At 35.0% G+C, this 25,873-nt stretch overlaps 1 protein-coding gene and 1 pseudogene across 1 annotated transcript in view; one reads left to right on the forward strand and one right to left on the reverse strand.

Moving 5' to 3' along the window:
- The window catches only part of ADGRL3 (adhesion G protein-coupled receptor L3), an 819,557-nt gene that overhangs the window by 86,184 nt on the left and 707,500 nt on the right, over positions 1 to 25,873 (forward strand). The gene's annotated exons all lie outside the window — the stretch shown is intronic.
- Positions 21,502 to 25,873, reverse strand: part of LOC123848944 (large ribosomal subunit protein eL28-like) — a 46,776-nt pseudogene continuing 42,404 nt past the window's right edge.

Below are 25,873 nucleotides of genomic sequence, written 5' to 3' on the forward strand. Positions count from 1 at the left end.
AAGTACAGAAAATTGTATGCCAAATTTAAATGAAAGCTTAGTGTCTACTCTTTCCCAAGGCAACTCACCACATACCATTTTTGAGCTACATGGGAATGACGGATCCAGAGATACATCTTTTTTCTGTCTAAAAGTATGCAGAGTTTTAAGATTTATATCAGTTTTTGACTACTAAAGAAATTGGAAGTTTATATTTAAAAAAATATTTTGGTTTAATTACTATGGAAATTTTAGAAATCCATTACTAATTACTCTAAACTTTGGTTGTCTAAATAACTGGGGGAGATGTATAAAATTTTAACATTGGTACATTCATTTATTGTATTGTGCAATGGAAGTCTTCACCTTAAAAGAGTTGTGTTTTCCTTAAAACATAGAAACAGATGATGAAATTGCATCATATTGGAGTGGGGTGGGGTGGGATATCAAATGGGAAAAAAATATAGGCATGTGAATTAATGAAGATATCCTTCATGCTTCCTTTCCTTCCTTCTTTCCTCTCTTACTCCTTTTTTCATCTCATTTAAACTATCCTTCTCCTCTTTATTTTTTTTGTGTACTTTACCCTTTGTTTAATCTTTCTATAATAACTTAGTGATCTTAGTATCCAAAATATGTATTTGTGAGATATTTGGCTTCAGGTAGTTGGGTATTGTTTCTGGCAATGAAAGAAGAATTACTTAATCTTGCAGAGAAAGAAAGAAATATGACCCTAGCTTTATCTGGTATAATGCTTTATCCGGCTGGGATGCCACACATAAAAAGACCACATCTCTAGATGTTAATTATAACAAGGTTTAACCACCTGCACTGATTAAATCAAACTTTTCTTTAGAAAAAAGTTGTTGATTTATCTAAATAAAAATATAGAATATTTGTCAACAAAGGGGAGAGCAGATATATATGGTTTTAGTTCTCATTTATGGGATACTGATAAGTTTCAAGTCATATATATAGACTAAGGGGTAGATGTGTCTATTTCTTATAATTTGTTGCTGGCTAGAATGTTATTTTCCTAATCTTGAGAAAATATATTTTCTAAAATATAAAATGTTTATCTGTATTTTTTCAGTTTTCTTGACTCTGCACTTAGGTTGCTGATGAATCCATTGACTCAATCTTCATGTATTTAAGTTTTCACTGAGCAGCATTGTTCCACAGCCACACTTTGCAAATTCCAATGTCAGTGTTGTGCTCAGCTATGTTCTGTGCCATTTGGTAAACTCTGTGCTCCAGGGGTGGTGAAGCAGGAGTCACTCATTGTTGTAAACAAAGGAAAACGTGCATTTTCTAACCTCACTTTTAACCTATTGCTTTAGTTAGGGGCTTAAAGGAACCCAATTGGGAACCTGGCATTATGTGAAAAATTGTTATAGATTTTGTGAAATGCTTTGTTCTTTTGGTGCTCTCCTTGCATTCCAGTGAACTCGAATTCATTTAATATAGTACCGAAGAAGAACAGAGAGGAGGCTAGTCCCTCTTAGGAAATTTTATAAAATTCACTTGCTTTTACTTGACATCTTTGACTTAGGCTGCTGCTTTATTTTCCTTTGTCCTATTTCTTTTTTTCTCCAATTCATGCATAGGAGAACTGCAGAAGAGTGTTCAGTTCCCTCAGAATCCTTTAAAAAATGAAATGAGATCTTAAATATATTAAAATACTTTGATTTATTCTGCTGTAAAATTAATCCTCTTTGTGGTCAACTATTTCACAGTTTCTTGGCATGGAGATATATAGTGTATTTTTTGAAATACCATTATTTGAAACTTGATTTATCTTTTTGGCACAGATATTTGAACCCATAGAATATTTCACATGGATTATAATGCCAAATTCATGTCATCCTCAGAAAACAATTAGTTTGTTTTTTGGTTAGAGTATGGAGTCACTTGTTTAGTGGTTTTTTTTTTTCCCCCCCAACAATTAAGATTTTCACTTTGTCATGAAAGCTACTTGGCATTGGGAATGAGATTTTTAAAGAATGTTTGATTGTGACAGTCTTTTTCTTTTGGAAGTAAAATTTAAAAGTTTTTTCCTAGAATATCTTAGAGCATTTGGATGGTGACAGTAGTCATTAAATGAGAGAAGATAAATGTAGTCTGATACTTCAAGATGGTATCCATGTAATTAAGGCAAATTGGTGAACTATATATGATTACACATTGAATTGGGAAACTATGCAAATAGTTAAATATAATATTTCAGTCTGACCTGAATTTTTCCCTCTTTTGTATATCCAGATAAACTTTGTGGATGGCTGTAAATTCTTACATAAATTCATCATATGCTTTTTCTTTAAAATTCTGTTAGGAAAGAGAAAAGTTGTCTCCCCATAGTGTTTTATAAATATCTCAGGATTAATTCCATTTGCTCAGACTGGCTTGATTTGTAGAGTATACCTATGGATTAGCATCCTCACTGTACGGCAGTGAGGATGGCACGTATTAATTGGTTGATGTCTAGATAGGTGTGAGACTAATTTCCCACTGTTAGGAAATTTGGGGTACTATTTAGAAAAGATAATGGATGCTGGGAGAAAACCTTGTCCTATGCTTTGTAGCTGCAATGTCCCTCCCTTCACCAAAGGACATTTTTTATCTGGTCCCAAAGATACATTTATTTCACCAAATAAATACTTCTCTTTGATTGACTCATTTAGGAACTTTTGGCTCTACACACCAGGAGACCAACTAGCAGTGGCCAGAAATAAAAGAACACTTGCTTACTTAATAAGAATTCCAAAATAAGGGGTTACCTATGATGGTTTGGCCTTGCAACTAATCATCAAGGATCCATTCTCTTTTCAACATCTTTGGTGTGTAGTTTTGTTAACTCTAGGTAGTAAGATGGTTTTCGGATACTTGGCATCAGGTCCTGACATAACAGTATTCAAAGACAGAAGTATGGTGGATTGAACAAATATTTTTCTGAATTTACACAGCAAACTCCCTTTCTATATCATTAGCTAGAGGTAGGATATGTAATGATTCCCATCTGTAGGATAGATGAGTAAATAAATATCAGGGTTTCCAATACCTATAGTAGGTACGGTGTCCAGTAGAATGTGCCTGAGAATAGTTGGGTGACCAGTCTCTCCAACTACTACTGAGTAAGAGGCAGCTCCTTTTGTTTTGTGTAGAGGCATGGAAGTAAGAGGCCAGGCCTATACTGAAGACTTAGTATTGAGATCCACCTCTTCTAGTTTAGTTCTTGTGCTTTTTCAGTGGTTCTGAATTTTTAGGAGAGTGCCATTTTAATAAAATATTTTATATAATAAAAGCTGATTATGGTAAATTTATTATACTTGTATGCTTCTTCAGCCAGGGCACTAATAGTGAAAACAGGTTAGGTCAAAATTAATAAATAATGCAAAAATTAAAGTAAAATTATACTTATATATGCATACATACACTCATAGAATATTATATATATCTAGAGATGTGTACATACTCTCATGTATTATGGAAATATGAATTTTTATTATGTAGCCCAACTGAGGAATTCTAGTGATTTAAAATGACCTCATCATATTTTTTCTTTCATTTACTACTTTTCAAACTTTTCTCCTTTCATGGGCTTAAATGGGCACCCCTGTCTTTATTCAAATGACATGATTGGTGTAGTCTATTAGCAAGAAGTACTGTGGATATTTTTCATCCATAGAAAATACTAGCATCTTCTCAGAGAAATGTTTACTTACGTTTGACGCCATGTTTCTCTTTTTCTCACTTTGCATCTATTAAGATATCATCGTGCTAGACTTAAGTAATTATGACATAGATAATTTTGTTTTGTTGGTCACTTCCAACATTAGAAGACTGTTAACATGCTGAATAGTGAATTATAGGGATATACATTATGGCAATAATTATCTTTATGGCAGAGCCATAATTTATATTATAGTAAGGTATCTATTTAGAGATAAGTTCTAACATAATAGTTTTTTTCTCATTCTATTAGAATCAGAACTTCTAAATCAATTTTTTCAAACAAAGTAAGTATTTGGATATTGATATACCAAAGATTCTCTTCCATGACTGTTGTTTTTGTTCAGGTTAGATGAATTAAAAAAAAAAAAGAAGGCAAATTTCACAATCCCAGTATAACATTAGGATAGGGTATAGTAATAGGGTACTGAAGACAGAATGTCTGAGCTAACAATTTAGCTCACCACTTATGAGCTTGTGACCCTGGGTCACTTTAGCTCTTTGTTCCTTAGGTTACTTTTCTCTAAAATGGCTGTTATGAAGATTAAATGAAATTATCCATGTAAGCACTTAGCATGGTACTTAAAATATGGTAAGCACTTAGTAACTCTTACCTCTTGTCATTATCGCTTAATTTGTAAAACTTGTAGAAGTGATACTTAAAATTATATTTTGATAAATGGAAAACAAAACATACCTCCCTTCCAGTTACCAAAATATTGTGGGTCTTCACATGTCCATTAAATATTAGATCTACTTATAAAAAGATTTGAACACTCATTAGGCTCCATAATTGCATATGATCATCAAATTATATTATTACCACATTTTTAAAAATATTTATTTATTTATTATTTGAGAGAGAGCGTGCACACATGGGGGTAGGGGCAGAGGGAGAGGAGAAAGAGAATCTCAAACAGACTTCCCACCGAGCGTGGAGCCTAACATGGGGCTCGATCCCACAAGCCTGAGATCATGACCTGAGCTGAAATCATGTCAGACACTTAACTGACTGAGCCACCCAGGCGCCCTGATTATTACCACATTTTTATGTACCCATCCTGATCAGCCACAACTTTTGTAATTTTTACAAAGTTTATCTGGGATTAATTTAGCATAGGTGAACTCTTGGAGTTGTCATTCATATATTATCAGAACACTCAGTTAGTTTGGCTAATACAGATTTAAACAGTTAATTATGAAATTCAGTATTCTAGTTATAGGGTATTGTCATATAATTAAAAGTTTAATGTATTGACATATTTTGTCTCTCCCTCTTTATCTCTCTTTCTGTTTATGTGCACACATACACACAATGTGAAGGAATATAGGACTGTATTTAAGTTATTTTTAATCCTTGTGTGTGATTTTATTTTCAATGAACTGGGTCTTGACCAAGTTGACCATTGATTAATTTCATGTTTCCCTAGTTGTAAATCTGTAGCACATTATTATTGTTTTAGCTCCAGGAGTTATATTTCTATATATAAATAATAAAACATATTATAAATACAACATATAATAAAAGTTTAATAAATGAATGAGCTTTAAAAAATGTGTGAATGCTTGACTTTTTAAGAATGGACTGCTACTTTTCCTTTAAGTCACTTAGGGTCACTAGTGAAAATACTGATCTTGACTGAAAGATGTTAGAAATTGGTGAAATAAAGATCATTGCCCATGCCATTATATTTCTTTGTAAATAGGGACTGTGCTAAATTTATTTTGAGTTTGAAAGACCTAGAATTTCATCTGACTTAATAAATGTGTGTGTGTGCGCACACGCGCGTGTGTGTGTGTGTGTGTATTTGAGTAAATAAATGAATGGTTTAATACAGAGGCCAAATAATAACTTCTTATGGAAGACTCTTCTTTGCCATTTTCAGTATATTCAAAAAAGTGACTACAGGAATTTAAAATGGAGACATGATGAGAATAATATAAAGTCCATTTCAAATTATTTAGGAGAAGATTTTGTTTCTTTTACATCTAATCTGCATTTTTTAGGGTAGGTCTTTATGTTTTATACTATTATAGTTTTTGCTAGTTGAAAATAGACTGGGGCACCTGGGTGGCTTAGTCGGTTAGGTGGCCAACTCTTGATTTAGGCTCAGGGTCGTAAGATCAAGCCCGCTTGGGCTCCAGGCTCAGTCTGCTTGTCCTTCTCCCTCCCCCGTCTCAAATAAATAAATAAATAAATAAATAAAATATTTAAAAAAAAGGTAGACTGCTTTTCTTTGTTGAAAGCATCAATTTTAAGCTCTGATGTGAAAAAAAAGGCAGTTTTAATTACCATTAATTTTTAAATCCTGCTATTCAAAGGGGAGGAGCAAATATTGCACCCATCAGAGTAGAGTAGATGACATGGGAATGGTTTTTCTTCAGTGTCTATTGACTGGTATAAAGTTTGTAGGGTCAAAAGTATAGAGCCACAGTAATACTGAAGTTAGCACGAACTCAGTAAATACAGGTATAACTTATAGGGAGGCCAATGTCTCTTCATAATTGAAACAATCTTAAAGCTGAAATATACTCATTTTTCATTATGGCTGACATATACAATATCATCCTGCATGAAGAAAAAGTAAATCTAATCTAGTTTTTTATTTCAGTGAGAAAGTCTTCTAAATTTGATGACAAAAAATATAATAAAACAGTCTCTGGGAGTTGGGGGCTATGGTTATAAGACTAGTAACATTCACTGTGGCTTATCTGGAAGGCACTGCTAACCGCTAATATTTGGGGATCAGATTATTGTTTAACTAGATAGCAAGCATGCACATGTTTGCAGTTATCTTTTGTTTATATAAAAACATGCCTATGTGTGTATGTGTAACTGTGTATCCATAATTTGAACATTAAAAAATAAAAACTGAATTTCAGGACTGTCTGCAACATAGTCCATTCATGACTCTGCTATGCATCCAGTGCATGGTGGTGCTGGAGTGAATAACACAAATGACAGAGGGTCTGCCTGGGGGGCTTTTCCTTTGTTAGCACCAAAGTTAGAGATCGGAGTCAAAGAGAAAGTCCTGAAAGGCTGGAGGTAGGGAGAAGGCAGGAAAACATCTACTTTACAAAGGTGGAGAGTTTTAGAGGCTTTTGTGTCTTCTCTTTAATGCCTTTAATTCTCAAAATGCTCCCCTGTCGGGGGCGCCTGGGTGGCTCAGATGTTAAGCATCTGCCTTTGGCTCAGGTCATGATTCCAGGGTCCTGGGATCGAGCCCCACATCGGGCTCCTGGCTCAGCAGGGAGCCTGCTTCTCCTCCTTCTCCCTCTGCCTCTCTCCCTGCTCATGCTCTCTCTCTCTGTATCTCTGTGTCTCAAATGAATAAATAAAATCTTAAAAAAAAAAAAAATGCTCCCCTGTCTTCAGGTTGCACCACTGGGAAAGCAAATAGAACCTTCTTGACCAACAAACCAAGAATCATTTTAACAAAATGTGTACCTCAGTGGCCTGACTCTATCTCCTGACCTGTAATTTCCTAAGATCACCTGTCCAATTGGAGGCTCCTGTGGAATAGTACTTCACAGGCTATCCGGGTGAACCACTTTCTTGGCTTCCTCTGTCTCAGTTCCATCTAGAGCTAGTTATCAGACGCCGAGCCCTTGCCTCAGCAGAGCTGCTGTGAACAGGAAACGGAGTTGGTGAACTGCTGAGACACACTGTGTAGCAGCTGGAGGTTTTGTGCAGTAGAAGACACCAAAATCAAGCTCAAGTGCTGGTTATATTGAGGGGAAAAGAGCCATGGAGCTGACTCATCAGAAGGAAGAGTACAGATAACTGGAGTGCAGAGAATAGTTGTGTTCCTTTTCTCTTTTGTCCTTTAAACCGTTATTACCATAACACTTTGAAAGGGGTCTGCATAAAACATAATTTCTGCTAGGTTTGGGTTACATAGGTTGAATAAAGCCTTCTTGATTTCACCTGCAGAGCATATGATTTAAAACAGTTGCTCAGACATTTCTAAAATGGATTTATTTCCATTTCTTCCCAGCAATGTTAAAACCTTACCTTTTCCTGTAAATGGAAGTATATAAAGAGCTGAGGTACTCAGAATTCAGACTTACTGACTTATTTGTTAAGGTATACAAAGTTGTGCTGAATACAATATTATGTATTATTAATATTAATATATGATATGTTAATATATATTAACAAACACCTTACCTATGTGTTCCACATCCTAATTATTTGTTAATCAGTAATTATTAGATTCCAATAAGAATGTTCTGATTAATGTTATATGGATTGATAATCCTTGAAGAAAGTGACTGAATAGAGAAACATTCTCTTGGTCCCAAATATTTATTTACTAACTTTTTAATAAGGGAATCTAATTTCAGGTTTGTTAATAATTCAGATCTAGGGGTGCCTGGGTGACTCAGTTGGTTAAGTGTCAGCCTTCAGCTGAGGTCATGATCCGAGAGTCCTGGGATCAAGCCTTGCATTGGGCTCTCTGCTCAGCAGGGAGCCTGCTTCTCCCTCTCCCTCTGCCTATCCCGTCCCCTGCTTGTATTCTCTCTCTCTCTCTCTGTCAAATAAATAAAATCTTTTAAAAAAATAATTCAGATCCAACAAGCAGTAAGCATTGGGGAGGGGTTAACCAATGTGGGATTAATTTTAACTCCTAGCTCTGACCTTCCTAGTCTTGTTACTAGAGGAAGTAATTAAACCTCTTTCCACCAGTTTCTCCACTTTGTAGTTATGAAAAGCTTGCTTGTGGTTTTTAAGAATAAAATAGGTAATGAACTTAAGAGTTTTGCACAGTGACTGGAACATTCTATAATTTATCCATTTCAAGACCTACATTGTATTTGTATTTTAGCATATCTGAAATTGGATGCATCATAATAAATAGTCTGTCAGTTTAATTGGCAACATACTTTTTTTCTTAATGGTGCATAAAATTATGTTCTACCTTATAATCAGAGGCATGCTATATTTGTTGAAATATGGTTCATAAGATGGCATATAAAATAATATTCTGCCCTTTAATGAGAGGTGTCTTAATCTTATGATGGTGGAACTATGTGTGCCATAACTCTGTTAGTCATCTTTCCTTTTCTGTGGAGTAGTATTTGCTGTTACCAGACAGTGTCTAATATTATTGCTACTTAAGTCTCAATCTAGGCTCTTTTTGTTGTTTTCAAATTAAATAAATAAATAAACAATAAACGTGTAAATATATATGTGTGTATATATATATATTATTTTTGATTAATAAAATATAGACCTCATAAACATATAGCCAATAATAAAAGTACTGAAATTTTGGTAACTGAACATCAAGTTAATAATTGCTATGATTCTGCTAACTCTATTTTAATACCTCAGCAATTTTCAAAAGCAAAGCTAGTTTAATAATTTTTTGTGTGTGTTACTTCTGCCTATTATGTGATGAGGTACACTTATGTCAGAGTGCAGCAATGAAAGATCAGAACCAGAACATGGCAGGTTAGAGTCACAGGAAATGAAACAGAAGGTAAAGTGACTCTTAACTTCCTTTAAAAATCTCTCAGGTTAACTGAAAGTGTGGGGCTGGGAACAAAGATAAACTCAACTGCTCTTTCCTGGTAAATGCCTGCAAACCTAGCCATGAGGGAACTTTTGATGCCCTGGTGTGCCTTTCAGCAAATATGTAAATTCAGCAGATACATGAAATAAAAATCAGCAGTTGGAAGTTAGGGCCTTGCTTTATATTTTGATAGATAAATCGCTTAAGGATTTAAAATCCATCCACAGTAAAGATGATACATACTGGATTAGAATTAAGGGATTTATTTGGTCTTCTTTTACCAGAAAACCAAGATTACTTCATATCAAAACAGTGCCTTTGAGAACAAAATATAAATAGCAGAAGTCTTTATTTGAAACTTCACTTGGAAATGAAGACTCTCATATTTCCAAAATATATTATCATTATAAGATTTGATTTTGTGTGTCTTTATTTTTGAAAGTAAGTAGCTTGCTTTCACAAAGTAAAACTTCTTGAATTATGTTTATAAAATATTACTTTGTGAAAGTAGCAGTGCTGAAATATATAATTTATATGTCTATTCTTTGGCTCATTACTTTAAAGTTACTTTAATCATATATATGCAATTACGTATACATTATTATGGTATATTTAGCATACTCATACTATTTGAAAACTATCAGCAATGTATTTCAAAAAGGTAATACCACTTTCATAGTAGTTGGCATTCTCCCTACACCTTCTTAAGATACTATAAGCAACATCAAAACAATAGATCAGTGTGTGGCACTGTAATTGAGAATTGCACCATTATCCAAATTATTATTAGTTTCTTACTCATAATTATTGAGTCTCTTTTAGAATCTCATGTTATCTATTGTGCTTTTTGATTGCATAGCTAACAGTTTATTTCTTAAAGCTATTCTGTTTTATTTCCTAGATAAAATGGATAATTTTGATCTCTGAGTAGCTACACTGAAAACCATTACTGAAGATATCCCAGAGATGTTTTCGGAAAAGGGAGTCCTTTTTTTGGTGTTCCTTTAATTGAATTGAGTATGCCGCCACCTAATCAATTTATAAGTTTGGCCCTATGCCTTATATAATATATGCTAAATTGCTTATTTTAAGCCTTTGACCCTGGAATGGGAATGTTTATATGTACTTTGAAAAACTGTGGGAAAAACAAATACTTAAGTTAATTTCTGATTTATTAATAGTGATGATAAAAATGTGCCACATTTTTCATTTTTACCTTGAGTTTTTATAAAGCCTTAAGGTACAGTTTTTATTCCAAACAAAATATTTTTTTCCCTTCTATTTTTCACTTGTGTCATGTCCCTTTAATTGAAGACTCAGTGTATCCTGGGGAAAAGGTGGGCTTTTGAGTGTTACAGAACTCACTAAATTTCTACCTTATTATTATTTTTTTTACCTTGGTTTACCCCGTTGTCTCATTTCTGATGTAGATTGTAAGAGAGGAAAAATACTTTTTCCCTCTACCCTTCTGAGTTCTTAGCTGAAACCCATGTAATAAAAGATCAACAAGACAAAAACAGAAGTATATTAAGATGTATACTTCATTTATGCGTGGGACTTATGCAGGGAAAAATGAGTACCTTCCTGAGGGGGCTAAATCAGTCTTCAATACCATCTGAATAGAGGTTAGGGGCTCTAGGCCTCTTAAGGGTATAGGGGTCCTGGGCGGATTGTCCCAAGATGGCCACTTTACCATAAAGATTATTTTGAGTTAAAAGTAATCAAAACCCGGGCGCCTGGGTGGCTCAGTTGGTTAAGCGACTGCCTTCGGCTCAGGTCATGATCCTGGAGTCCCGGGATCGAGTCCCGCATCGGGCTCCCTGCTTGGCGGGGAGCCTGCTTCTCCCTCTGACCCTCCCCCCCCATGTGCTCTCTGTCTCTCTCATTCTCTCTGTCTCAAATAAATAAATAAAATCTTAAAAAAAAAAAAAAGTAATCAAAACCCAGCAGATGCAGGAAAAGCTCTCTGCCTCCCCCTCAACTGCCTAAATTTACCTTGGAAAGGAGAGCCTGTACTGGGAAGAGAGCTATTAACAGACTCCCCTTTACCTAGGAACCTTATCTGCGTAATAGGGCAAACTTATTTTTCCAAACATCTCTTAACTTTTTGCTAATGGTCTTCCTCTCCTTTGTATCCTCAGACCCTGCCCCTCTCCTTAGCTCATATAAGCTTCATGTTGTCTTCTTGTCTTTGGAATTTCCCCCGTACGTATACATATTACATTTGATTTTCTCCTGTTAATCTGTCTCATGTCACTTAGATTCTAAATCCAGCTAGAAGGACCATAGGGCAGAGGAAAATCTTCCTCCCCGACAGCGGAGAGTAAATGATTTTTAGGACAGATGAATGGGCCTTTGTTAGAAGAATAGATGGGAGGTGTGATAGTTTGTGACAAAGTGTGTCTGGGTGTGGTGTCCATTTCAATTTTCCTCTCTTGTGGTAATGGTCAGTCTTCCCTGGTTGATGCAACTCTCTGAAAGGGGACAATGAGTTCCTTCTAGAGAATCTGTCTTTAGGTAGGTAAGTAGAGTTCAGAGAAAATCTCTCCCTGCATTTGCTGTTTTTCATGTGCCTACATCTCCAAATAATCAGTATTCCAAAGCAGTGTATTTTGGAGTGAGATGTCCTAAACTCCTACAGTCCTATTTTAAGGTGGTTTATTCTGCTACCCTTCAAGGGTTTGTTTTAATTATCTCAGGAGATTCTTATGAGGGTTAAATAAGATACCCTCTGGAATGGCACTTTTACCACTATTACCTCACCCACCTCCTAACACCAGAAACCAGTATTAATAACACTTATCATTTGCCAGGCTTTCTGTTTTGTGTTTGACTTGGAGAATCTTGTATAATTCTCCAAATCATTTTACATGCAAGGAAACTGATGTCTAAGAAGAATCAGCACCTCAAGATTACATAGCTAGTATATATTATAGTCAAGGATTTCAGTTCTTTTTTAAAAAATCTTTTTAACAATTTATGACACTTTCGTTAAAAACTAATACAAGTGTATGTTTTAATTACTGATTTTTCTTGAATTGATCATTAACCTGTCCATGCAAAAGTTATTTAATGGTTCCTATTTCTATGTGCTATTTTTTTTTTCCTTGCAAAAAGCATGAAGATATTAAGCTGTCATGAGACTACCATAATAATATTAAGGGGGGATAGAATCAGATTAATTCCATTTATATCATGTTAACCAGCCTACATTTGTGATCCATCTACTTGGGCACACAAGCTGCTTGCTGAATTGTGCTGGTACAGATAACCCTTAATTCCAGTGTATCCTGTTTTTGAATCATTTCATTAAACAAAAGCCTTTGAGTCTTCTTTTGTTGCCAAGAACAAATGGTTAGATTTTAGGAACTGTAGCTACTTTTGTTATTCACAAATTCCAGAGCCTTTCAAAATTTATCATTCACATTCTCAGCTCTGCACACAATCAGTCATTATGTCAGCAGCTGCCCAGGGAGCCTCACTTCAATTCATTCAGCCAAATAATAACCATCAGGACACTGCTACATTAAAAATAATAATAAAAGTAAATCCTTAAATAGCAGAGTTCTTTACTTCTGTAGTTAAAAATTAATTACTTGAATTTAGTAGAAATCCCATTGTACATTTTGACAGGGAGGGAAAAGCAATATCTGTGTTGAAAATTAAATTGATTAGATTGATATGTTTTAAAAATAGAAAAGCTTATAAAGGGTTCCATTTCCAAATAAATGACTTCAAATGATTTATTGCAGGCAACCATAACTTAATCAGATGTCAGCTTTTGTTTTTGTAGTTCACTGAGTAAGCAATCAAAAATCTGTGACGATTTGAATAATTAAAAAATTTGAAATAATTTTAATGTACAGAAATAGTACGAGCCCACTTTTCTACATTAGAGACAATAAGCACATTACCATATTGAACATTTAGCCTGCTTTTGAATATGTGATACCATATATTTGTGATTAAATTAGAAAAAAATATTTTAAATTACAACTTGAGTGTTCCCTTCCATCCTTCTTCCACATCATTCACCTTCCCTTTCTTTTCTCCCTTTTTCTGTGGTGTTCCATGGTGTTCAGAACATTGGAATAACATTCTATGTATTGCAATCAAAGCATAAATATAAATATTAATTTGTACAGTGTTGTTGTGAGGCTGTGTCAGGGACAGTTTCATAGAACTCATTTGTGGTCTCTGAGGTTCTTATTATTTTAAATGTCCTTGATCATGTTCTTTTCTACTGAAGTCTTAAGTGAAAGACCATGTTTTTGTCTGCATCTTCACTTGATTTCCTTCTCATTCTAAAAATGAAGGAAATGAGATGAAATGCTGACTCAGCTTGTCAGTTTGCTGGCAATTTGCTTTTAAGTCACATATGGAATTAGAGGCATCAATCTGTGCACAGTGATGCCACCTTCTGCTGAACACTTTACATCTTTGAAAAGATCTTAAAAAAAAAAAAAAGAAAAGATCTCCTGTACTTTTGGAGTATGGACTTGAACAAATGAGGAGCTTTATATGAATTTAAATTCAGTTTTTGTTAGATGAAAAAAGATGCATGTGTGAGGTTACCTGAAGATCATTTTCTTTTTCTTTGAAGTACATGAGGGCTATTGTTAAGAATCTGGATAACTCTCCTTAAAGGTTTATGTTTTATATTTTATCAATTATTGGCAAAAGCTTAATAATAGTTCACTGTTCATTAGCAAATCCAAAATAATAGAGATGATTTCTTAAAAGGTTACCAACAATATTATGTTTATAGTAGAAAATGTATATAGTATCCTTTATTGTTATTATTATTAACTTTCAAGTTTTCAGTTGTCTTATTTATCATCAGATATAGCGATCTGGGTTTCTTTTTTCAGACAAGCATAGCATAATGCTGAAAAGTACATTTTTTATATATTTATTGCATTTATTAATAATGGATAGATCTTACAATGTTCTTCTGTTTATGTTAATTAAAGAAACAAACATAGTTGAAATTTATCAATTTCCTAAAAGTCATGTTCATTGGGTAATTCATTCTTATATACAATGCTAGTATTTTATCTTCATGCAATCCCATCTTACCGGTTTCATGGCCTTCCTTCAGTGCAAATGTTTCTAAAGGGTTACTGTGATTTTTGCATGTACTTTAAAATCTGCCAGAATGACTATACATGCATAAAACTTCCAAACATATCTAATACAGGATTAATATGAAACTGGAATGGGCCAGCTTAATGAATGCCAAGCTTAATGTACAATCTGTTTTTTGAATAAATCATACGGGAAAATTGTGGAGTGTGTAAATTACATAGCCGTCATAAATCAATATCCTTAGATTGCCCTGCCTTAGATAAGGGGTAGCACTGCAGAGGCCATGACATACTTGAAAGTGGATGAGAGGAAAACAGTTAAAGTGAGAGAGGAACACCCATTAAGGAAAGGAAATGCTCAGAAAAGTATTATAAAAGTTGAGTACACAAATTACACACCCCTGGGTAGTGATTATTTTATGCAAAGTACTTGGATGCATAAGAGAGCTCATGCTGCGTTTTACCGTGTGACCGTGGCAGAACGAAGTTAAGATATTTGGCCTGTTCTTGCCTTAATCCTTAAGAACGAGTTCTCTAAATCAATAGCACTGTTAGAGGAGTTTCTTAATAAAGATTTTGTACTCGTTGATGAAGCTGCACATGATGCTCTCTGTTCTAACCTCACCTTGGTACAAGAAAATTAACTTTCATGGACGCTACTGGTAATCTCTAAAAGATTTCCAGTATGGATCATCTAATCATTTTATTATAAAAACAGGTCTTGCCATCCATTTTGCATTAGTTATTGGCTGCAGGAAAAATATTAGCTAGCAATAAAAAGATTGTGAGTTTAAAATATGGCTTTTTAAAATATCGTCTACACTGGCAAAACAAGTTTTGTGACGAGATGTGAACACTTTTTTTTTTTTTTTTTTTAAAGCCTTTCACAGGATCATATTAACTGCCAGGAAGTTTTGCCAAACAGATTTTAAGGGGAAAATCAGGCTATCCTAACTGTCCAAATGTTTTCTCACGTTTCAAACAAGCAGCTGCTGGGAGTTCCTGCCAGTAGTAAACCTTTCAGGCAGAATGTGAGCAGCTAGCTGCCAATCTTGTGTCAATATTTTAAATTCACTCACAACCATCTTAACTGGTGTAAAAATTTCTCTTCCCCCCAAAAGGGCCAACAGATAACTCTCTTTGTTGCTTGGCCTCATTTTACTCCCCTAGTGGTGAAATAGCCAAAGAAGCAATTTTGGTAGAGAAAGAGAGATTTCTTTGAATATTAGGTGTAAGAACATAATCTCAATTTGTCTGTTGATGAGGACAAATCTGAAATAATAAAAACAATCACAACAATAAGAAAAATGTAAAAAATGTTATCTGTGACTAGTTCAGCAGATACTCTGGTAATGAATTTATTTAGTGCTTATCGCTAGAGTTTGGGTGTGTGTTTGTGTGTGTGCATGTTTTGTTTTGTTTAAAAGGAGGAAAGTCCAGAATTTGACTTTTTAGAAACATACAATCGAGATTGGCAAGGCAAGAAATAAATGCCTCGAAATTAGTTTGAAGGTATTCATAAAACACTGGGGAGTAATTATCTACTTGAGGCTTAGATTACATTGTAAAGATTATATCGTAATCTGTGGCCTAAAGGAGTTTTCTCTGAGGTACTTGAGAATCAACAGTGCATGGTATCACTGCAGATGTAAATTGAGAGGAAACAATTGGCAAAAGATTGTGCCTGAGACCAGATTGGATGAATCTTCGTTTCCTAAAATAGGAGTATTTTATTACAAGGGTGCTGATAGGTAATAGTGGGGAGAGAGGGGTGAGGGGAAGCAATGAAGGTACAGTAAGATGAGGGGGATGCGTAAGAGCTGCTCATTGGTTGGGAGAGTGAGAATTTGCCCAGTGTTAAAGATAACAAAGTGAGGGCTATTTGCTAGTGGACATTTCGAAGTAGGTGTTTCAAAATCTTCTTGTCCTTGTGTGTGTGTGTGTGTGTTTTAAATCTACATCTTTATTTATTTACTTTTCATTAAGTTTAAATCTTTGAGGGGTACAGCATCACATGGGTTCTGTGGCCAATGGCGTTAGCAGGAAGGTTGCTTCGGAATTTGGCAAGAACCATGCCACTGTTTCCAGGAGCACCAGTTACTTTTCCCCAGATTACTCTGGTTTTGTTTGGTTTGCCACCAGGAGTGACTGTGTTGTTCATTGCTTTGTACACATAGCACATCTCTTGCCTAGATAGAATTCCGTTTCATCTCGAGCATAAACACCTTCGATTTTAAGAAGAGCTGTGTGCTCCCTCTGGTTCGGGAGACCCCTGCTTATAGCCAGCAAAAATGGCCTTGGACCACAGCCTTCTGGACATTATTTGGCATTATATGAGTCCTGTTCCCAGCTCCCAGCCTCCACAGGCTCCAAGATGGCAGAAAAAGAAGTGTCCTTGCGTGGTTTTATCTAACAAATAGGTATAGGGAATTTTTATTAAAATTGGAACAATTTGTGGAACTGAGCATTGTTTGCTTCTTTTTGGACACCCTCTCACTTTCTCTTTTTTTTCTTTTTTAAAATTTTTGTTTAGTGCTGAAAAAAATTCCTTCAGTCACAGATATTTGTAAGATTTAATTTTACCTCTAAAGTTTTGTGAATTTGTTATTATTCAGGTTAAAAAAGTGTTCATACATGTTATCATGCATATTCATATTTTTTAAATACCATAAAACAAAATCCTGATTCATTATTTATTTTAGATTATGAGATATAACTACAAAGTAATGTGATTTTAAAGACCAAACTTCCAGAATTAGTGCAATTAATGCAAATAGGGCAATCTTTTAAAGTAGTCATTTTGGAAAACTATACACATTCTAGTGGTGAGGATGTTGCGGAATCATTTTTGAAACTTCTCACTGGAATTGGCTTTATAATCAGTAATGGATGGGGATGTAAATCCTACTGTTTTGCCAAAAACTATATGAAGTATTTCTATCACATCACTCACCTGGCTTGGCTCAAAATATATTTTGACTTTTCAAAAAAGTGAAATCCCCCTCCCCAAAGATAGCAATATACTATTAAATATGCTATGGATTTCATTGGTACCCCCAAAACATTAGTGATTAATGAGTATGAAAATGAATTCTAATAGAGGTGCTAAATTCAAGGAGGGGTTCCAATATATCTCTTTAAGTAATGGAAAATTTGCTGTGTTGCATAAATGTTTTTAAGGTGACTTATAAAAGAAATCGCATTCCTTTGTATATATAAATTCTAATAATCTTTAAAAATAAATTAGATTATCTTATAATGTCAACTCATGTGACTATCCAAATTTATAACTTTTTGTTATGGAGTTCACACACCAAACATTTGCTTCTTGGGAGAGTAGTTTAGATGCTAATTGTGTAGTAGACTCTCAGAGCCTGGGAGAGGAAATGCCTTCTCTGAAAACCTAGCTTCAGCCTTTACTAGCTCTGTGGTCTTAGGGGAGAAAGTCACCTCATCTTCCTGTTACTCAGTTTCCTCATCTGTTAACTGGGAATAATAATAGTGTCTCCTTTATAGGTTGTTGTAGAGATTAATAATTTAGTGCATGCGAAGTGCTTAGAATGGTGCCCGGCACGTGAAGACGTTACCTAAATGTTGACAGTTAATAAGGTGATACTGATACATTTGAATTGATCCAGTCTTTTTTGCCTCACTAGCAAATTTAATATTAAATGGTCCTATCTGTGATTTTCACCTGAAAGTAGTTGTGACAGAAACTGTTTCTAGGGAAGAACTGTTAGAGGACTAAATCTGTCATTTTCTTTGATTGATTGCTTGGAGTTTTATACTTTTATAATAAGGACCAATTAATTAGATGTATATTCATTTTACATTTCAGGTGGCAGCAATAAGTGTCTGAAATGTGGGATTTTTAAAGTTGGTACAGCTTTCTTTCTCCAGGGTTTAAAGTAAGTAAGTGATTCCGTGTTCTTAAACAGAGTGGTGAATTTTATGAATGGTTCCCACAGACTACCTCGTTTAGTTTGCTTTCCTCATTTCATTTAATAAATACCAAAGAATGCACACCCATTTTGGATGGTTACATAAAATAGGCATCTGACAAAAAATAAGGATATGGTAAACCTTGCGGCAATCACAATTTGAAGAAATGTATTTAAACACCATGCAGAATCTTTGCTCTATTCACAAGGCATCATGTTCAGTATTAGCTGATGATAATAGATAGGTTGTTTCTTCACGGGTGTGAACAGTTTCCTTCTCTGCCTTGGGCAGCAGCTGTGGCCGCTGTGCCAGATGTGACAGTCTCTCCAGGTAAATGAAACTTACAATGTTGTTTGTGTAGCTACTGCTGATAATTGTAGAACAGTTATGCAGTGGCCCTCCTGCCTTGCTCTTCTGCTGCATTCATGGTGGTAAAGGCTTCATTGTGTGATTGGGCTTGCCTTCAGGTAATTGATTCAATCCTTAGTTCTCATTTTGTAGGGAAAGGCACTTGATTTCAATCCAATAGTTGTGCAGCTCCCAAGGGAATGCCCACTGTACTATTGAGACCGAATTCTCTCTGTTCACTTCAGGTCATGAGGCTCCCAGCTTGTTTGTTTGTATTATTGGATAAAGCTATTGAATACTGCACTCTGCCTTTGGGTTATGCCATTGAAAAACCAACTCTTGAATGGCAACAAGCAGTGAGGAGGCCCTTTAAAAACAACAAAAAAATTCTTTTTTAGGCTTTATACCTGAGGTTTTTTACTTTGTGTATTCTCTATTTTATTGAATGTGAATATTTTAGCATTTGCATGCTTATTATTCCTTTATTATTCTGCTTGTTGTAATTTTCACATTTTTATTTTAAAAAAGTTAATTGTGTGTGTTGTGTGTGCCATGTATGTATGTGTGGCGTTCTTATAATAATAATAATATGTTCCTGTGGTTCTGATTGTGTCTGTTTGAACCAGCTCCACAGGGCCTTGGTGTAATCTCTCCTGGGTGTCTTCTCATTGATTTAAATCTCATAAATGAGTATTACTAATACAGTGAGTGCTTACTGAAATTCAGAGCATTGTGGACCCTTGACAGGAAGGTTTTTCTCATCTTAAGATAAGAATCAGCTCAAGTGATTCTACCAGTCCTGGAAGTGAATCACTTTTGCCAGTGCAACAGACGGGTTGTACCTGCCTTAGAATCCAAGTGTTTGGATACTACTGCTCAGGTTTAGGCAAAGAGAGAGTTCTGGGTCATATTTGTAACTCATTAAGTTATGAGACAAGATTGAATTATTAAATTGTGAAGACAAGATTGTATTAAAAAAAAAAAAACCAAACCACCAGTATTTCTTACCAATTTTAAGCCATGTGCCTTGCATGATATACTTGCAGGAATAATTTAAAGCACTTAATTCTTTGAAACAATAGATTTTGTACATGATTTTTTCAATTATTTTAAGTCTATAATAAACAAGATACGCTTTTGTTATAATACAACAATTGTGAGTATCTTCCTTTGAAAAATGAGTTTTAGGCTACATTTGGGCTTTTAACAGTAGGACATATGTATTAGAATTTCTATATTATTGTATTGTTATAGAACTTACTCTTCTGAGGAGAGTTTCAGTTTGAAGTACCAAAAACTATGTTACATATGGTATTGTAAAATGGATTACAATATCAGTGAGGCTTCTGTTTTCATAAGTTTGGGTGGTTGGTGTGGGAAACACTAGAGTTGGTAGGGTCTGGGGCAAACTCTTTCTAATTTGTTAGCTTTTATTCACTTTTAGTGACTGTTACTTGAGGAAATGTGTATTCATTCTTACCAGGTCTTTTGATTTTTAAAGAGAAGTAGGGCATCTAGGTTTCCATGTGATCTTTACCAGTTTTTAAATGTTGCCTACTATTTCAAACTTTTTTCTTTTTTCTTTTTTTTAAGATTTTATTTATTTATTTGACAGAGACACAGCGAGAGAGGGAACACAAGCAGGGGGAGTGGGAGAGGGAGAAGCAGGCTTCCCTCTGAGCAGGGAGCCCGATGCGGGGCTTGATCCCAGGACCCCAGGATCATGACCTGAGCCGAAGGCAGACGCTTAACGACTGAGCCACCCAGGTGCCCCTTTCTCTTCTTTTTTTAAAAAGATTTTATTTATTTATTTGATACAGAGAGAAAGGGATTGAGAGAGCACAAGTAGGGGGAGCATATTTCCACTGAGCAGGGAGCCAGACCTGGGGCTGGATCCCAGGACCCTGAGATCATGACTTGAGCCGAAGGCAGATGTTTCACTGAGCGACCCAGGCTCCCCTCAAGCTTTTTTTCTATAATTATTTAATAATAATCATTCATAGAAAGAAGATAGACAGCCTTTTGTTTTTCTAACTCTCAGATTAGCCTGGGTTTAAAAACATTGAGACTTGATTAATGTAAAATAATATGTACACCTCATAAGAGTTATTCAGTCATTTTTGACAGTTATATTCAACTGGGTAGCCACCCCCTAAAACAAAATTTAGAACATTCTCATCACTCCAGAAAGTTCCCCAAGTGTCCCTTTCCAGTCAATTCCCTATACTTCCCTTGGGCAACCATTTTCTAGAACTTGATTTGAAAGGGCAAAGGAATTCTGGCTTTTCAGCAGATGAAGCCCAAAGGCTACAATAACCATTGGCAATCTCTTGCTATAAAGAAGACAAAATGAACTCATTCATTTGGTCAAGGGAAGGAGGGAAAGGAAATCATATTTGTTTAACACTTATTCTGTGCTAACCACTACATATCCAGTATTGAATCCCTGTGTACAAAAATTCTGCAGTTTTCAAAACATCATTTTCTAGATGCAGGGACTGAGGTTCATAATGAAAAGCCAACATGCCCAAAGTCATATAATTAGTGGGCAAGGTGAGAATGAAAAACCAGAATCATGGAGTTAAAGATTATTTTTCTATAAGCTTGGAAGTGTACTTTTTGAAGATTAATGTAATAATGAAAAATCATTATTTATAAGATTACCACATGGTGATGACAGTATCTAAACTGTCTTGATCATCTATTAATTGCCTAACACCATTCTGAGAAACTGTTTCCAACCTACGTTCAAATTTATGAGTAATATTGTCATTCATATTTCACAGATCAGGAAACTAGGGATTAGAGATATTAAGTAACTTGCACAGATTCACATATCAAATGAATCTTGGAGCTGGAATTTAAACAGGGGTCTTTAACTTTAAAGACTGTTGTTTTTAGGGGTGCCTGGATGACTCAGTTGGTTGAGCATCCCACTTTTGGTTTCAACTCAGGCCATGATCTTCGGGGCGTGGGATCAGCCCTGCATCTGGCTCCATGCTTGGTATGGATTTTGAGATTTTTTTTCCCCCTCCCTCTCCCTTCCCCTCTGCACCTCCTTCCGCTCATGCACACACTCTCTCATAAATAAATAAGTGATCTCTTTAATACCCATCACCAGGCTAACCCATCCCCCCACCCCCCTCCCCTCTAGAACCCTCAGTTTGTTTCTCAGAGTCCATAGTCTCTCATGGTTCGTCTCCCCCTCCGATTTCCATATGCAAACAATGAATCATGGAACACTACATCAAAAACTAATGATGTAATGTATGGTGATTAATGTAACATAATAATAAAAAAATAAATAAGTGAAATCTTAACAAAAAAGACTTCTTATAAAACTATTTTACTTGTTTTATTTAATGTTTTGATGTTACTGATTTTTATTTTGACTGAAAACTATTCTTGAGGAGTTTACTCATTCTGTGACAAATGAATTCCTGAATTACAGATATCAATTAATGATATGGAATATGAAAGAATGCAAACAATATGGGTGTTTCCAAAAGTATGGAAACAATACAGATGAAAGGTTATATTTTGTATATAAATATAATATTTTTTAAAAAAATTAGAGTACAATTAAGGTATATAGCATATTTTACTGAAAAGTGAGTTCTATAGTCCAGAAACTGGATGATTAGCAATTTAATTTTTTATCCCATTGGTTAGGTGTTTAGTACAAATTAATCACACCCTTCTGTTTCATTCCTGAGTCATTTGGGAATTAAGATCAAACTGTTGCTTTTGGAATCTCCAAAGCTAATTTAAAAAATGGAGCTTCAGTGAAAAAGCAAGGTTTCCAACTCCATCCTCCTCAGATAGTTTCACCTACCTATTTGTGGAGAGAGAAGCTGAAGAATTTAGATCTCCCTGAAGAAAGCAAGCATAAACTTGTTCTAAAGAATTTGTAGTGGGAAGAGAAAGATACTTATGGGCCTGTAGGTCTGTGAAAAAAGGAAAAGGCCCAGAAAAAGGGAAAGACCCTGGCATAAGAATGCTGTTCCTATTGAGTATGATTCACTGAAAACTAGCCTTGTACCAATTTTTCCCTCCTTTGAGATAGAAGGAGCAGGATCTCCTCTCTGACACTGCTCCTAAGTGTGAAGGGCTGTGGCATAAGAAGAGCCCAGGAAGGTGTTGTAAGTGGAAGGAGAGAGAAAGAGACCCATCTATGTTCATTGCTGCTCATGGTTTTCATATACCTTGAGGTTTTGGTATGAGTGACCTTAAGGTGTTTGCGTATTTATATTCTAGAGTTTTTAAGACTTTCATAGGGGACACTTACTATGCTTAACCTGTTCATTCACTTAAGACTGCAGTTAGTGTGTTAATTCAGCCTGGCACCATAACTGCATTTGAGATTCACAATAAAATAAAAACCATTAGTGAAGGCATCAGTCAGCAATAAAAATAAGGTCTGCAAAACTTGTACTTTAATTAAAAATGGAGGCTGTTTAAAATGAGAGATTAATGGAGTCATAAAGTAGAAAAATTAAACTGCATATGTAAAACCAAATGGAATAATAGTTCTGAAGATTTGCTTTGTCTTAAAAGGGTCTCTGAAACCTTCCTCTCATCATTAAATTACAATTCTGAAGGTCATGAAGCCAAGGAAGGAGGAATTTTCACAATCAACATTACTGAGTTGTTAATAAGAGTATTAGTTTACTCTCTTATTTAAAAAGATAATGTAATGGAAAAGAATATGATTTTGACTTTCTATTTTGTTTCTTTATAATAAAGTAAAATACTCATTTATACTTTTGCTGCATATGTCGACAAAAGAATACTCCTTTAAATTATGTGGCTGCAAAGTAAATTTTAAGAGATCAGAATTTATTTTGAGTCATGAAAATGTAAAGTTTTAAATGCTGCTCATTTCTAATTGATTTTCCAGAGGGGAGAAAATGTGGAGGAAGAAAGGAACTCATATCTGTCCATTACTTTTCTGGAAACCTATTTGATATCAGTAAATTCAGAGACAGTTTGGTCTACCATGTGGTTCAGTATCTCAGGTCACATGTCCTACACTAATTTGTCTCTGCCACAGTTTTATACTGGGGACTTGAGTCAGATCATTTAAGTCTCCCACCTTTTTTTGCATCTACAGATTAAAATACAGAGGAATCACTACTGGGGAATGTTACTAGCATCTTATGTACTTATTGTCTATATGTGAAAATTAGCAAGATACTTGCTTCCACCATAATACTTCCATATTGCTGTGTAGCAATGATCATTTATCATACTAAAAAATCTCATTCTTATGTGCACAACTTTCTTAATAAATCATGTATACATAGCAGTGTCTTTAGATAAGAATAACAACCTCATGCTCTAAAGAGGTTCAAAGGAAAGGGAAGGTAGATTGCTGGTAATTACATTAGTTCAGAGTATTGCTTTTTAGGTATATTTGTCAATGGGCCTACAATAGATGGATATTCTCCACAGAAACTTCACTACCACAATCTTCCACCCCCCAAAATGAAAGATATGATTTGGTTGTCCCATAAATCATCTTTCCAAGAAAGCAAGCTGTTCTTGCAATATGATGGCAGATGGAGCAGCTTTTTACCAGTGGGGGGTTTTGTTCTTTGCTGCCAAGGATATTGAGGAAAGAAGGAATTATGCTAATTTGTCTGTTTTTCTCCTTTGCAAGCAACTTTACATATATCAAGAACTCATTTTAGGATCTGAGTTATTATTTTTTGGCACTTGGCACAAATTGCTGAATGTATATATACTGTTTAACCTTTAAACATTAGATATGAATGCCATATACTGTTAAAGGGTCTTCTGCTTGTTGAATTTCAAAAAGTCATGGGAAGATTAAGGTCTAGAAAACATTCGAGGTAGTCTGACTGCCTGGTTTCTAAGATCATGTGCAGATTATGAGAGCTCTTAGAAAAGTAGAGACTTTCTTTCTCCTGGATGAAACCTAATAAATATAAATATATAAAATGGACTAACTCTTATTCTGATTAAGCATTCAAAGATTATTTATTAAATGACCAGATTTATGGAAGAATAGAGTGCTTAGGCTCTTGGTAAACTATACCTACAGTATTGGCTTCTGATATATGTACAAATAGTTTTGCTGTCTCTCCTGACTTTAAACAATGGCTGCTTAAATGAAGAATCTGCTTTCCCTCTGTGAAGAATACCGATTTTCCATTCTTTGCCAAGGGCATGGGTTATTCCAGGGTGTAGTCAAGTGATCAATTCATTGGGACATATAATTATATCCTCCACTTTGGTGCCTTCAAAGAGAATATCTTGTGAGAATTATTAGTTTTCTCAAGCACTCACACAGGTATTGAAATTGCAAGATCAAATCCAAAATCCTTTGAGGTTTTTTTGGAATAAAGATAGCATGTGAAAATGATGAGCATCCTTATTACAATTACTACTTTCTAAGAAATGCTTTTTCCATGCCCTCTAAGATCAGCTTATTTTTTTTTAGAGTTCCTTTGTTCCCTTTTCTTTCATCTGCTGCTTTTTACTTGTCCCACTTCAGGGGAAGATAATTGAATCACCTCAGGCTGAGTGCTTGTGGACCCTACAAATTTAATGCCTGTAAATAAATTATGCATGTTCTACAGGAGTTAGAAAGAGTGGAATGGGTATATTCTGGTCTAGGTTGTGACTTCAGATGAATAGGTAATATCTCAGATGTATTATTCTGGTAGAGAAGGGATAAAGGATATCTAGATCTTAAGCAAGGACATTCTACTTTGTGCCAAATTTCAACTTTATGTATGTCTTCTGCTTTCTGAGCTTCTTATTCTGACTGTTGAATGATGCTGACAAAAAACAAAAACAAAAACCAGAAAACAACCTCCTATTTCTGGTGTGTAATTCAGGATAATATAAGCTATATTGCAGTTACAAATAAAAGTTTTTTTTTTTTTTACAAATAAAAGTTTTAACACAATAAAGATTTATTTCTTGCTTGTATCCAGTGCATGTCAGGTGATTTTCTTAGGTACTCTCTAAATCATGATTTGTAGACCCAGGTTACTTCCATTTTATTATTATTCCTTCTAGAATATATAGCTTTTAATGTTGTGGTAGTACAAAAAGAGCTAGAAGACCAGGGCTATAGTTTGAGGGCCAAGTCTGCCCACATTTTATAATGTGGGGAATAAGCTCTATTGTCTCTGCCCATAGTTAGTGCTCCTATCAACTTATTTAAAAAAAACCTACACTTTTGCCCTCAGAGCAACTTTCAAATCCTGTTATGTACACCTAGATACTTTAGGTGTC

The sequence above is a fragment of the Mirounga angustirostris genome, unplaced genomic scaffold (genome assembly GCF_029215605.1).
Source record: "Mirounga angustirostris isolate CCGP_5_RB_7025 unplaced genomic scaffold, mMirAng1.0.hap1 SCAF_2, whole genome shotgun sequence".
In the NCBI taxonomy this organism is placed as follows: Eukaryota; Metazoa; Chordata; class Mammalia; order Carnivora; family Phocidae; genus Mirounga; species Mirounga angustirostris.